This window comes from Sinocyclocheilus grahami, unplaced genomic scaffold (assembly GCF_001515645.1).
Source record: "Sinocyclocheilus grahami isolate Dianchi unplaced genomic scaffold, SAMN03320097.WGS_v1.1 scaffold31.1, whole genome shotgun sequence".
NCBI lineage: Eukaryota > Metazoa > Chordata > Actinopteri > Cypriniformes > Cyprinidae > Sinocyclocheilus > Sinocyclocheilus grahami.
In genome coordinates, this window is record NW_015505210.1 from 4,386,463 (window position 1) to 4,399,345 (window position 12,883).

The 12,883-nt window shown below is 36.4% G+C and overlaps 1 protein-coding gene across 2 annotated transcripts in view; it reads left to right on the top strand.

The window, feature by feature from the left end:
- Positions 1–1,772: 1,772 nt before the first annotated feature.
- Positions 1,773–12,883, top strand: part of sphkap (SPHK1 interactor, AKAP domain containing) — a 114,324-nt gene continuing 103,213 nt past the window's right edge. For both annotated transcript variants that reach the window (XM_016261728.1, XM_016261745.1), the window contains exon 1: positions 1,773–2,126. The gene's annotated coding sequence lies outside the window, so the exon portion shown is untranslated. The remainder of the gene's footprint in view (positions 2,127–12,883) is intronic.

Here is a 12,883-nt window from a genome sequence, read left to right on the forward strand (position 1 = left end):
CGGCGCGAAAAGGTTTGGGGGGGGGGGGGGGGTCGTGGCGACCGCACTAAGGACGGCTCTGCAAATAACTACATAATAACAAAATGCAGTGAATGGTCAAATTATTTGTGCCACAAAACAGTGTCTTTATGATTACGATAATTAATTAAAATAATATGAATACAAATACTAGTTTGAAATATCAAGCCGTATAATGGACTGTTTTTGTCATGTAAAATAACTGTAAGTGAATGACACCGGAAGCCATTAAAGCTACAAATGGCCGCATCAGCTGTTATGCTAAAAATAAGATGGTTAATAAAAGTATTCCATATGACTTATATTAAGTCTTCTGCAGTCTTACTATAGCTTTGTGCAAGAAATAGATCAAATTTAAAGGTATATTTCACTCAAAAAAATTATATTCTCAACCTCAAGTCGTTCCAGAGTATATGCTTGTGTGACAGTATAATCATTAGTCACAATGAATAATATTCATTGAATTATCTCATTTTGTGCTCCATCTACAATTATGGCGAGTAAATGATGACAGAACATTTATTTTTAGCTGCACTTTCAAGAAAGTAAATAAGGTATTTGTTGTGTTTGTTAACTTTAAAGCCTACTTTATATCAGCACAGCCTCGAAATGATCAACATGATCAAATCTTATGTCCTTTACATTTCAAACTTGTGCATCAAGTGATATTTAGTTATAGCCTATTGTTATTAAGATCTCATTGATTTACATTAGCTATCAGAATTTCATCTTACTTTTTGTCCATATGAATACCAGCAACACCAAATTGCATATTTTTGCTCAAGTTGGGCCTTTAAATAAATTTGAGGTGCTTCCATATTCTCCCTATGTCATACCATATGATCCGTAAAAGCCTAATGTATCAAATATAATACAAAACATAAAGCACATTAACTTTTTAAAATATTTTTTTAATGGTCTAATAAAACATGTAATTGTCTAATTTTAAAAAAATAGTACTTTTTGCATTAATACGTCAGGTTTTACAGGGTGAAAGTGAGAATTGTGTTACTGCTTGGCATTCAGACAAACTACTTCTAAAGTGAAATAGAATGGATAGCTGAGGGAGTGAAAGAAAATGAGAACAACAGGTGGTTTGTTTGTCTCGTTGTATATTTTACAATTCATTCTAACTGAGAGGAAGCTATTGATCAGATCCCAGGCCGAGAGCAGACGTACCTGTGTGCGTGCACATGTACTCAGGGTGCCAGATGGAACATGGAGTCTGTCACAAATGAACGGCTGGCACGTGATCACATGACCTCACGCTCTAATCTTTGACTTGCTTAAGCTCCACTTTGCTCGCTATTGATATCACTTCGGGTTTTCACCCCCTCTGCGAATCACAGTCAGGGATCCTATGACTTTTACAAACCAGAAATCATCACTGAGTCAGTTTAAGTGGGTCAAGACGTGCGTGTGCGAGCTGTCCTGCGTATTGATGGCTTATGAAGTCTTGGGCTTGTTTTGCCTGCTCATAATGATGGCAGTGTCAAGGACATTTGTAGCTAAGAGCTTCAAACTGTGTCCTACATTGACACTCTAATCCACTTATACAAGTATATGTGAGTGTAAGTGCTCTTTTCAGTGTGGAAGATGAGTGTTTAGGATGAGGTTAAATATGTAGTTGATGTTTATTGCATAATAGGATGGTGTTAAGTTGAAGTGTATGTCAGCATCATTTGCACTGTGTGTGTGTGTGTGTGTGTGTGTGTTGAGCTGAAACATTTGTCTTTTATTCCCTATAGGGTCCTGGCTGCTAAGCAGCCGCTCTCTTACCTCCTCTAAGGGATTAGATCTGCATTACACACACACACATAACCGTATCGTGCCGCAACGACAAGAAAAACGGATGCTTTGCATGCATAACAATTAAGAAAGACATTAATTATGTCAACAGTACCGCCGTGAGATGTAGTTAACACACTATATGCTGCACATAAACACAAACACACTGCAGTAAGAGCACAACCGGCTCTTAAAAACAATGACAAAGTGAAGAAGGAGGAAAGAGGAGGAGAAGACGAAAGCAAATGATCCTGGAGGACTTGGAGAAAAATCCAGTCGTTCGTCCCAGTGAGCTGAAGAGAGCGAGAGTTCGGTTTGACGTAAGTGACAGTCTGGTTCTGCTCATTACCTGCTGTTAGGTGTGTGTGTGTGTGTGTGTGTGTGTGTGTGTGTGTGTGTGTGTGTGTGTGTGTGTGTGTGTGTGTGTGTGTGTGTGTGTGTGTGTGTGTGTGAGAGAGTTTATTTACAGCCTTTGTGTTGTATTGAGATATTTTTATGGGGTGGTTTGTCAAAAGAGAATCTTGTGTGAGAATGCAAATGTGTGTGTGTGTGTGTGTGTGAGTCGGTCATATATATATATATATATATATATATATATATGTATATATATAGTGATTGGAATATTGTGTTGGCATTGCTCTGGAATACTGGATTCACTCAGCCGGGATTCCTGGAGTGAAGTTATTGACTTCAGATTTGTAAGCCCTTCACATGACGTGATGATACAATTACTGTATGTGTGTTTGGTACATAATGGTTTTCAGAACAGAAGCTTTGCATTGTTTTGAGAAGGACTGCAGCTCTTTGACCAGCCATGCCCTGTATTTCTTTGCACACTCACACAAATTGTTTTTCAAATTGCCATTGCCATTGTACTTTGGTCCCAAAAAGTATTTAGAGAAGTAAACCTGTGTGAATGTGATTTTTGTGAGATTTGTTTTTTAAAGACATTAATACTTTTATTAACAATGCTTTAAATGAAGCAAAAGCGCCAAAAATATTTCTATTTCAAATAAATACAGTTTTTTTCCATTTGAAATTAAATTTTACATTTTCTTAAATGTATCCTGAAAAAGTGTATCATTGTTTCCACAAAAATATTAAGCAGTACAACCGTGTTCAACATTAATAATAATAATAAATGTGTCGAGCAGCAAATCAGCATATTAGAATGATTTCTGAAGGATCATGTGACACTGAAGACTGGAGTAATGATGCTGAAAATTCAGCTTTGTCCCTTTCTGCTGTAATATTCAAGAACAGGTCTGAGCGCTAATGCTAACTCCAGGGCTAACAGGATTAGCCTTATACTGACCTAACTGACTCATCTGGCAATGGAGCAAATACTAATTCCTCATATATGCTTTCTCTCAAACCTGCTTATATTGATATCAGGAGGAAGAAATATTACATTCACATCCACATTATGTTCTGCACTAATATATATATATATATATATATATAGATATATATATATATATATATAGATAGATAGATAGATAGATAGATATAGATAGATATAGATATATAAGATATATATAATGCATGTTGCGATGAGATAAACTCGAGTCTCATGAATTAAAAACCACATCTGAGATCTCTCAATATCTCAGTTGTTTCTCAGACAGCAACGTGTTAGTCAATGTACAATGCTGTTTATGTAATGTATTTCTGAATGAAATGAGAAACAATGAGAGGTGTTATGCTATCTATAAATGCTCTGTATTGCTATTGTAGGTGAGCTGTTATATAATCTGTATTTTTAGGACAACTATCTAATAATTAATAATAATTAATAATTTATTCATTTAGCAGACACTTTTATCCAAAGCGACTTACAGGGCATTCAGGCTATACATTTTTTACCAGTATGTAAATATACTATATATCTAAGTTGCTAAAATGAAGTGTAACTCAGAAATTAATTATTGCAGTCTCCTGAGCATCACAGGCCTTCCAGCATTGCAGTTTTCCCCCTCTGGGTTCAGACATTTTTTTATTGGGGAAAAAGTCAGAATGGAGTGTATTGAAAATCTGAAATAGCACAAAGTCTCCTGTGAGGGGTAGGTTTAGGGGTAGGGTTGGTGTAGGGCAATAGAATATGCGGTCTGTACAGTATAAAAACCATTACACCAATGGGATGTCCCCACTTTTCACAAAAACAAACCTGTGTGTGTCTGTGTGTGTGTGTGTGTGTGTGTGTGTGTGTGTGTGGATGAGAGTGTTGAGTTCAGATGATGCTCAGTGAATGAATGAGAGATTGAACAAAGGGAAGTGCAGCATAGTGAAAAATCTGGATATAATTGAGAGCAAAATAAAGGTCAAACAGAAATGGGAAAAGAAGAAGGAAAAGGAGAAAATCTAATTTTGGGGTCCAATTGTTACTGTAAGTTTATAAAGGTAAAGATTATTACATTTCTTTGTGTTGGAAGTATTGCGAGATGGATAACATACAGTGTATTCCAGGAGAACATGTGCTTTTCTCTGCTGTCATCACTCCAAACTATAGTATTCATACAAACGCAGAAACACCTGCTGGATGTAGTCTCACTATTGTGATGGTCCGGTAAAATGAGGAGGAAAGGAGTAGTAGATAAACAACATTGTAATGCTTTAGAATGAAGTTCCATTTGTTAACTTATGTTACCTACATTGACATGAACTAACAATGAATGTCTAAAGCATTTATTAATCAAAGCTAGTTAATGAATTTGTTGTGTCAGACATGATGGATCTAAAGCCACAATATTTGAATGGCTGCATAAGCAAATGAAGTTTGAAAGCAACAGTGAAACTTGATTAAAAAAATAAAATAAAATCCTCATATAAATCTATCATCTGAAGATATGTAAATCAAATGGGCGGTTTAATGATACATTTATAGTGTTATTTTGTCTTCTTTTTTTTTTGCTGCACTCATCACCTCCCACTTACATTATACAAAAAAAATTATAATAATAAATAATTACATAAAAAATGGCTAGAATATTCTTTATCATTTTACTCTTTTTGTTTTGTCACATAAAAAAATCAGTCATATGGTTTTAAAATAAATGTTTGAAAGAAATACCAAGGCTGATTTTTTGGCTTTTTTTATCATCTGTATTAGTCAGTAATATTTCTGTTTGGCCAATGTGTTGGAAGCAAATAACTTATATTTTGACAGCACCAGGAACTCTGGCAACTGAGCTCCCAATTTCTGTCTTAATTAGTTTAGTCTCTAAATTATTAGAGAAAACTGTTAAATAAAGTATATGAAATTAAATTATAGCATTGAAAAAGACTGAGAGCTATCAGCCTGTTCAGACTAAAATCTATAAGGATATTTAATTTGATAAAGTGATAAATGGAGCTCTAGGTTTGTCCTCCTCCTCTCTTTAATGTCCTGCTCAGAGCATGTCTTCATGCTCCACTGCGTCCAATCACGAAACAGGGGTGCTCACCCCTCTGTGAGGTCCTTACATCTGTTCTCTGGCCTGCTGGCTTTTCTGTGCCCCCTAATAGCCAAAGAGCCACCTGATTCCAGGTCAGTTGTGCCATAAAAGGGCAGCAGTGAACTACAGGGGACAAGCAGTTTCAGTCTCAGACAGCATGTTTCTGTGTGCATGTATTTTTCTGTGTGTGCGAGTGTGTCCGGTACTGTATGTGTGCGCGTGAGAAAGAGAGTATATGTTTTCCGTACATCATAAAAAAAAAACATGGAAATAATTTGTCATTTTTTCATATATTTATTATCTTGGTCGGTGTCATTGTGGGTTTTGCTTCTTCTGCTGTTTTAGGCTGTAAGGACCTTGAAATACCTGAAATCGATATAGACATGTAATGCGCTCAAGACTTGCCTGAAACTACTTTAGTGCATTTCCCTGAAAATAATTGCAGACCTTAGAACGTTCGTCAGCCAATCAAATAGAAGCATTCAACAGCCCTGTAGTATAATATAATACACAAATCAACAGCATAAAACTAAACAAACTGGATACCTCACACATCAGTCAGACAAAGTTTATGTTTAAGAGGGAAGATCTTGGTTAGGTTTTATGGTACTCAAAACAGTAAATAAATGGGATGCAGTGATGTCAGCATGTCAGAATAGTTAATTCACTCTTTCCAGTTATAATAGGATTGAGCGTGTAAGCCTGTTGCGACGTATGAGAAAATAGATTTGTATGTTCATCCCATAAGCCAGACTCAGTTAAAGCCAATGCCTCACAATGTTCACAATATCATTTTTCAACTACTTAGCAAACACCTGGAAGAGAGAGACAAAATATTTCTCTTTTTTTATCATCGGCATGCATTGCTTATTTCGCCTACATGCCGATTTAAAATAATAAAGGACATATTTTTGGGTAAAAACCCCAGTTTTTCCAGTGGCAGGATTCGCGACGCACACACAGCATATGGTATCCGGAGTCTGGCTGCATTTGCACACAGTGTCAGTAAAAATCATCTTGGTTTAATCCTTCTTTCAATACAGAATCATACACACACACACACACACACACACTCACAGCTCGATTTCATGGGTTTGGAGAACAAGAATGGCTCCTGTTTAGCCTCACTGATTCATGTAGAGCAATTCACAGCAGGAAAGATACAGAGAGACAAACTGAAATTAAACATGTATATGTATTGGTTATGATAAGCTGCAACTCTCTCTCTCTCTCTCTCTCATGCTCTGTTCTGGTGTGTGAATAGAGCTCCACTTATCTGTCTAGATTAGAATAAAGTACAAGGTAAAGCATTTTTGTCTTGTAACCCACAAAATGTGCTTCATGAATAAAATCATTACATTTAGACGTTAATATAAGTCAAAAATAGTATGTAATTGGACTGCCTCAATCTTACTACGTTATGTTGCACCAATGAAAGTAACATTTAAAGAAATGGCTCACTCGAAAAAGAAAATTCTGTCATCATGCAGGTCATTTCAATCCAAAGTTTCTCTTTTGTGAAACTGAGATGTTGTGAAGAATGTTCGTGCTGCTCTTTTCCATAAAGTGAAAGCAGATGAATCCGTGTATCATTCGTTAATTTCGTTTTTTGATTTAATATTGAAAGTAGAAAAATGGAAGAAAAAAATGGCTCCTTTTCCGTTTTTTTCCCGAAAAATGAGAATTCAGCTTAAATTTTAGTTTTTCGTTCAGGGGTAGAAAAATGAATAAACAGCTTGAATATTCGATTTTTACAACTGGGTGAGAATTAAACGCCCCTTTCTGCTGATTGGTCAGCCGATGATCAAACCGTGCCATCATCAGTTCTTCCGCAGTTTTCAAGCAGCAGAATAACAGTCCTCCGATGCTGCAGTTGTACAGATTCTTAACGCATTTATTGCAACTACTTTTAATCTTTTTTTATCAAACAAACAGACTACTGAATAGCTTGACACAACTCGTACCAGGGCAGAGTTTTTTAGAATAAGAATATTTTGAATAAGGTAAATAATTAGATTACTGATGTAAACATAGTCATTGTCATGTGACCTACCAGAGGTGCAACCAGTTGCGTTGTTTCACTGCCATTCCTCTGTTGTGGCCTCATGGGAAAGTGAAGTGCCCATTGAATGCACACTTCACAATCTCTCCAGAAAGAGTAGGTCATCTGCAAACTTCACCTACTATATAGTGGGGAAGTGGGTGATTTTGGATACAGCCATCGGCAGATCAATGTACAAAGGCTGCAGAAATGTACAGTATAATAATAATGTGTTGTTGTTGTTGTTTTAATCATTTAAATGTATTCTAGCAGACCCCTAAAATTAAATTGTGAACTTAGGTAACACTTGATTTTAAGGAGTCCTTGTTAAACATGTTACATGTACTTACTATTATAATAACAATAAATTAGGCATAATTACATGCAAGTAACCCTAAGCCAAACCCTAATCCTAACCTTAGCCATATAGTAAGTACATGTAGTTGATTAATATTACTCGGTACTTAAATGTGTAATTACACTGTAACAGGGACACCTTAAAACAAAGTGTAACCTGAACATGAATGTAATTTGGCACTTCAAAACAAAAGTTTAAGAACCACTTTTATGTCAAAAATAATTACATTTAAATGCACATGCATGGTGAATGGCTGATAGAAAAAGAAAGCTGAATGAACAGAAGAATGAGCTAACAAATACGCAGAAAAGAGAACGAGAGTGAAAACTGTGAGATGCAGTGGAATCAGCTGGCGTGAAAGACATTAAAAGCTCATAAGCTTTGAATTGGGAATTTATGGAGCAGAAAGTGAAGTTTAAGAGAAGTGGTCCATCCAATGCACAGCATATGTTCCTCATAACTTCATCCTGTTGCTCTATTTTCACATTCTCATACAGTGTGCTTATCTGATAAAAACAGCCACTGAAAAAAGGTGAAACAGAAAAGTGTACCATCTTATTATCTGTATAATTTTTTTAAATTGAAATGCTCTTTACCATTTCTTGCCTTTTCGTAGCCAAGCTACGAAATGTTTGTGTTATTACGTGAAAGGATGGTAGTTAGCATATGCCCATTAATATTCGGCAGCAGAGACCGACTGAGTGACACAGGCCACAGCAATTTCAGTTTCCGTAGAGCTCATCTCAAATGGCCTCAAACCACTGTGTGTGTGTGTGTGTGTGTGTTCATGCACAGAGTGTATTTCACATTTTTGGAGGAACGTAAGGGCATCTAAAATGTCACTGGTTGAGTGATCGACAGCTAGTTTTTCTCTGTTTTTACCAGCGTGAGATGTGAGAATGCTCTTTTACCTGTCAGAGAAGGTTTTGGCTCGGTACGTCAAAAAAACGATTCATTATTTAAGCAGGATCTCACTGAAACGGATCGCCAGACGCTCTTTGGTGTCACTCCGTCTTTTGTACTTTAAGGAAGTAGTTCAGAGTCAATACAGCAGGTGTTGGTGTTTAAATCTGTCTTATCAGTGCACATCCTGCTGTCTTTGATGTAATTATACTGTACTTCTGGCCCACAGAAGGCCAATCAGATGCTTTGGTAGATTTTTTGATACAAGATGTATAAGTAATTGAGTGCCTACCCTTCTAGATCTTCATTACGATAGCATAGGGGGTTTTGTGTTTATGTGGAAACTTTCATTATTTGGCTTTCTTTCACTCTTTGTGTATGTGTATGTTTGTGTGAGTGACAGATAGGGAAGTTAAACGAGATAGGTGGAGAGGTGAGATCCAATCAATGGCATTTAATTAGAAATGTATCTGTCAAGAGTGATTATTAGATCAGACGTTGACTGGCGATGCAGATATCAGTGTCACTATGGATACCGATGTTGCCTCGGGAGCACGGTGATAAGCAGAGAGTGTCATTGTGGTCAAGTGTTGACTTTCATGCTTGGTTTCCAAGATCCAAACGCAAGCAGGCCAGTTCAAGCACTTTCACACTCAGAAGAAAACAAGGTCGCAAAATGACACCCGCCTGAAAATGTTACTGCTCAGAGGTGACGCATTTATATTATGGATTTGTTTGATGGTTTAAAAATCGAACCGTACCATTCTCCACCCACGGTTCGGCACACACTTGCACTGCAGTTCAACTTAAATCTGATAATGCATCTCTAATGTGGTTTGTTAAAAATAACACTACGTAAAACAGACAGAGTTCGGCTAATGTATGTTTTTGTAAATGGATAGCCTACGCATTCTGGCTTCCCAATACATTACAACTAGAGGTCGACCGATGTATCGGTTTTGCCGATTAATCGGCACCGATAGTTGATTGCTGGAACTATCGGTTATTGACAAAAATCCATGCCGATAGTTTTCCGGGTTGCGTCCATTGCTGGAGCGGCTGAGAAGGGTCTGCTGTCATCACACAGTATGAGAGCGGCCTCTAGTGGTTGAAATCACTGACAGCACGTGCTATTTGTTTAGACACATGATACTGCACGCTGAACAGAGCGGGAAACTTCAGACGCAGATTTAAATGCAGCCGACAGAAAATCCTGCCGCACCACAGAGCGCCATTCACATAGTTTTCCTTTAAATTACATTATATCAGTCCCGAATCATTGTTAATGTACGTAATGAATTGTGTATTGTGCATTTTCAGCAAAATGTTTGTCTTTCTGTGGCACGAATAAAGTCTGTGTGCTTCATTTATAGAGCTATAATATAGGTCACACTTTCTCTTTCCGTTTGTTCCGTTTTTTAAACACCGAACTTCAAACTCATCCATGCCAAATTGTTCATTCTTGAAGTAAACTTGTGTCCGTTTGGTGATTAAATAAACTGTTTTAGACCGCTGCTCGAATTGAACGCGACACGTCCGGAGTGTGTGTGATACCGGTGAGTTCTCCTAGACTCACCGCTGCACTTTTATTTTGATAAGATAATCATCAAGTGTTCAAGAATAGAAGCAGTTAAAGTGTGAGAGTATACATACAATATCCATATGTATATCATTTTAATGCTATAGCCTTTGTGTATATATTTAAAGATGTGCATCTTTAAGCATGACAGTTGAAATTAAATGGTAACACTTTAAAATAAGAGTCCATTTGTAGCATTAAGATTAATGAAAGCTGTGTAAGTATTGTTCCTTGTTAGAGTGTGTTAATTTCAACATTTACTATTATTTTTATTTTTTTTACTACTACTACTAGTATGGTTCAGTACTGATTTTGTTAATAAAGCACTATTTTAGTATTTGTTCAGTATAAATTTTAAAACTATCGGTTATTTAATCGGTATCGGCCAGTGTGGTCCAACCTAGCTATCGGTATCGGCAAAATCCACTATCGGTCGACCTCTAATTACAACAACAGCGATGAACAAAAAACATGAGCAACATGTTACATGTTACACACCTGAATGTGAGTTTGGTAAAAGCATGCATCTTTGATGAGGAAGAGCACGCTATTTAGATTTTTTAAAAATACTGTATGAAGACTTTTCTTTATTTTTCAATAAAAAAATCTGATAAATCATGCACAATGAGACCAAAAGTGTGAATCGAGCAAGAAAATTGGGTCAATTTTAGAGTTTTGTTTTGACTTTAATGGAGAACTTACTAAGCAGCATTATTGTCTTTAAAAAATATTTAAACTAAAACCATTAAAAATGTTTGTTACTTGAAACAAACATTAACTGAAATAAAAAATGAAACTGTTTTATTTCAACTAGTTGACAAGACATAATTTCTCATTTTAGTTTAACTTGAAGCACTAAAAATAAAACTGAAATAAAAACAGTAAAAATGACAAAAATGCAACAAAATTGCCAAAATTTGACCTATATGTAAAATGAAAACAGAAAATAAAAATGAATTCAAAATATTATTCAAAACTATAAATATAGAATTATAAAACTACATTGGAACTATAGCAATGATACTAAAATAACTCTCTAAACTAAAATGCTAAACATTTTAACCTAAACTTTCTTAAGGGATATAATAAAATATACACAAATATGATAAATGTTGGGATTTAGTATGTTGGTTTTGAAGAATTTCATGAGAAAAGTTCATACTGAAATCTGTAAATTGTGATTCTTCTTTTTTTGAGACCTTGTTGAGTTCTGAGAAGCTGTTCAATTCTTAATTTGCACTGAAGAAACACCTGAAATATTAAAGAGATCTTATTTGTGATTTTCACTTTCCAACAGGCAGACCTTCTTAGATCAAAAAAATGACATACTGACAAGTGAGATGAATGAATGCAGGAAAAGATTGATGGATGGAGTGAGATGACTGAAACCAGAAAGTGAAATGAAGGAGTAATTGTGGGCAAAAAGTGAGGGTTAAAAAGCAGGAAGAGGGAATGAAAGCCTCTCGTCCTCTGCGTGTCCTTGCAGTGATATCAGGAGATGGATGAGGGTTAATCAGGGCTCAATAATGAGACATTATTAAGTAATTGAGTCTCACTGATTGACTGAGACCATGGCCTTCTCCATCACCATTACCATCTCTGTCTCAGTCTCTCTCACACACCTGTCTCACCTTCCTCTTTTCTTTTCCCATTCTTACCACAATTATACAACAAACTACATCCAGGGGTAATGAGATATGTAAGTACAGCCATCACGAATTTCAGAATTGGAAATCTTTGAAAGCATATTGGAAATGTGTGTGTACATATCTATTATTTCAATATCATCTGCAGTACTTACTGCCTTCTCATCTCTCCACCTTGAACCTTAAGAACTGTATTTTTAGAGACTGTGTGTCTGTGAATGTCTACTGCATGGCATCGTCTAGCCAGAAACACCATTTTCTCTCTGAAATGGCTTCATGAACATTAAAGGTTTAGTTCACCCAAAAATGAAATTCTGTCATTAATTACTCACCCTCGTGTTGTTCGAAACCTGTAAGACCTTCGTTCATCTTCAGAACACAATACAAGATATTTTTGATGAAATCTGAGGGCTCTCTGACCCTCCCATAGACAGCAAGGTAACTACCACGTTCAAGGTCCAGAAAAGTACCAAGATGATCGACAAAGTAGTCCGTGTGACATCAGTGGTTCAACTGTAAAGTTACGAAGCTACAAGAATACTTTTTTGTGCAAAGAAAACAAAAATAACGACTTTATTCCACATTTTCGTCTCTACTGTGTCACTTGTAGACATGCGTTCACGACAGTATCATGACGTGAGCGTATGGCGGCGTTGACCCGGCGTAATGACGTCATCATCACTTTACAGTTGAAACAATGATGTCACACGGACTACTTTGTCGATCATCTTGGTACTTTTCTGGACCTTGAACGTGGTAGTTACCTTGCTGTCTATGGGAGGGGCAGAGAGCCCTCAGATTTCATCAAACATATCTAAAATTGTGTTCTGAAGATGAATAAAGGTCTTACGGGTTTGGAACAACACGAGGGTGAGTAATTAATGACAGAATTTTCATTTTTGGTGAACTGTCCCTTTAAAGGCCTTAAATGTGATAACATTTGAAACGCTACTTACGTCACACATTTTTCACATTCGTTTCTGTAGGGTGGTAGTTACCTTGCTGTCTATGGGAGGGTCAGAGAGCCCTCAGATTTCATCAAACATATCTAAAATTGTGTTCTGAAGATGAATAAAGGTCTTACGGGTTTGGAACAACACGAGGGTGAGTAATTAA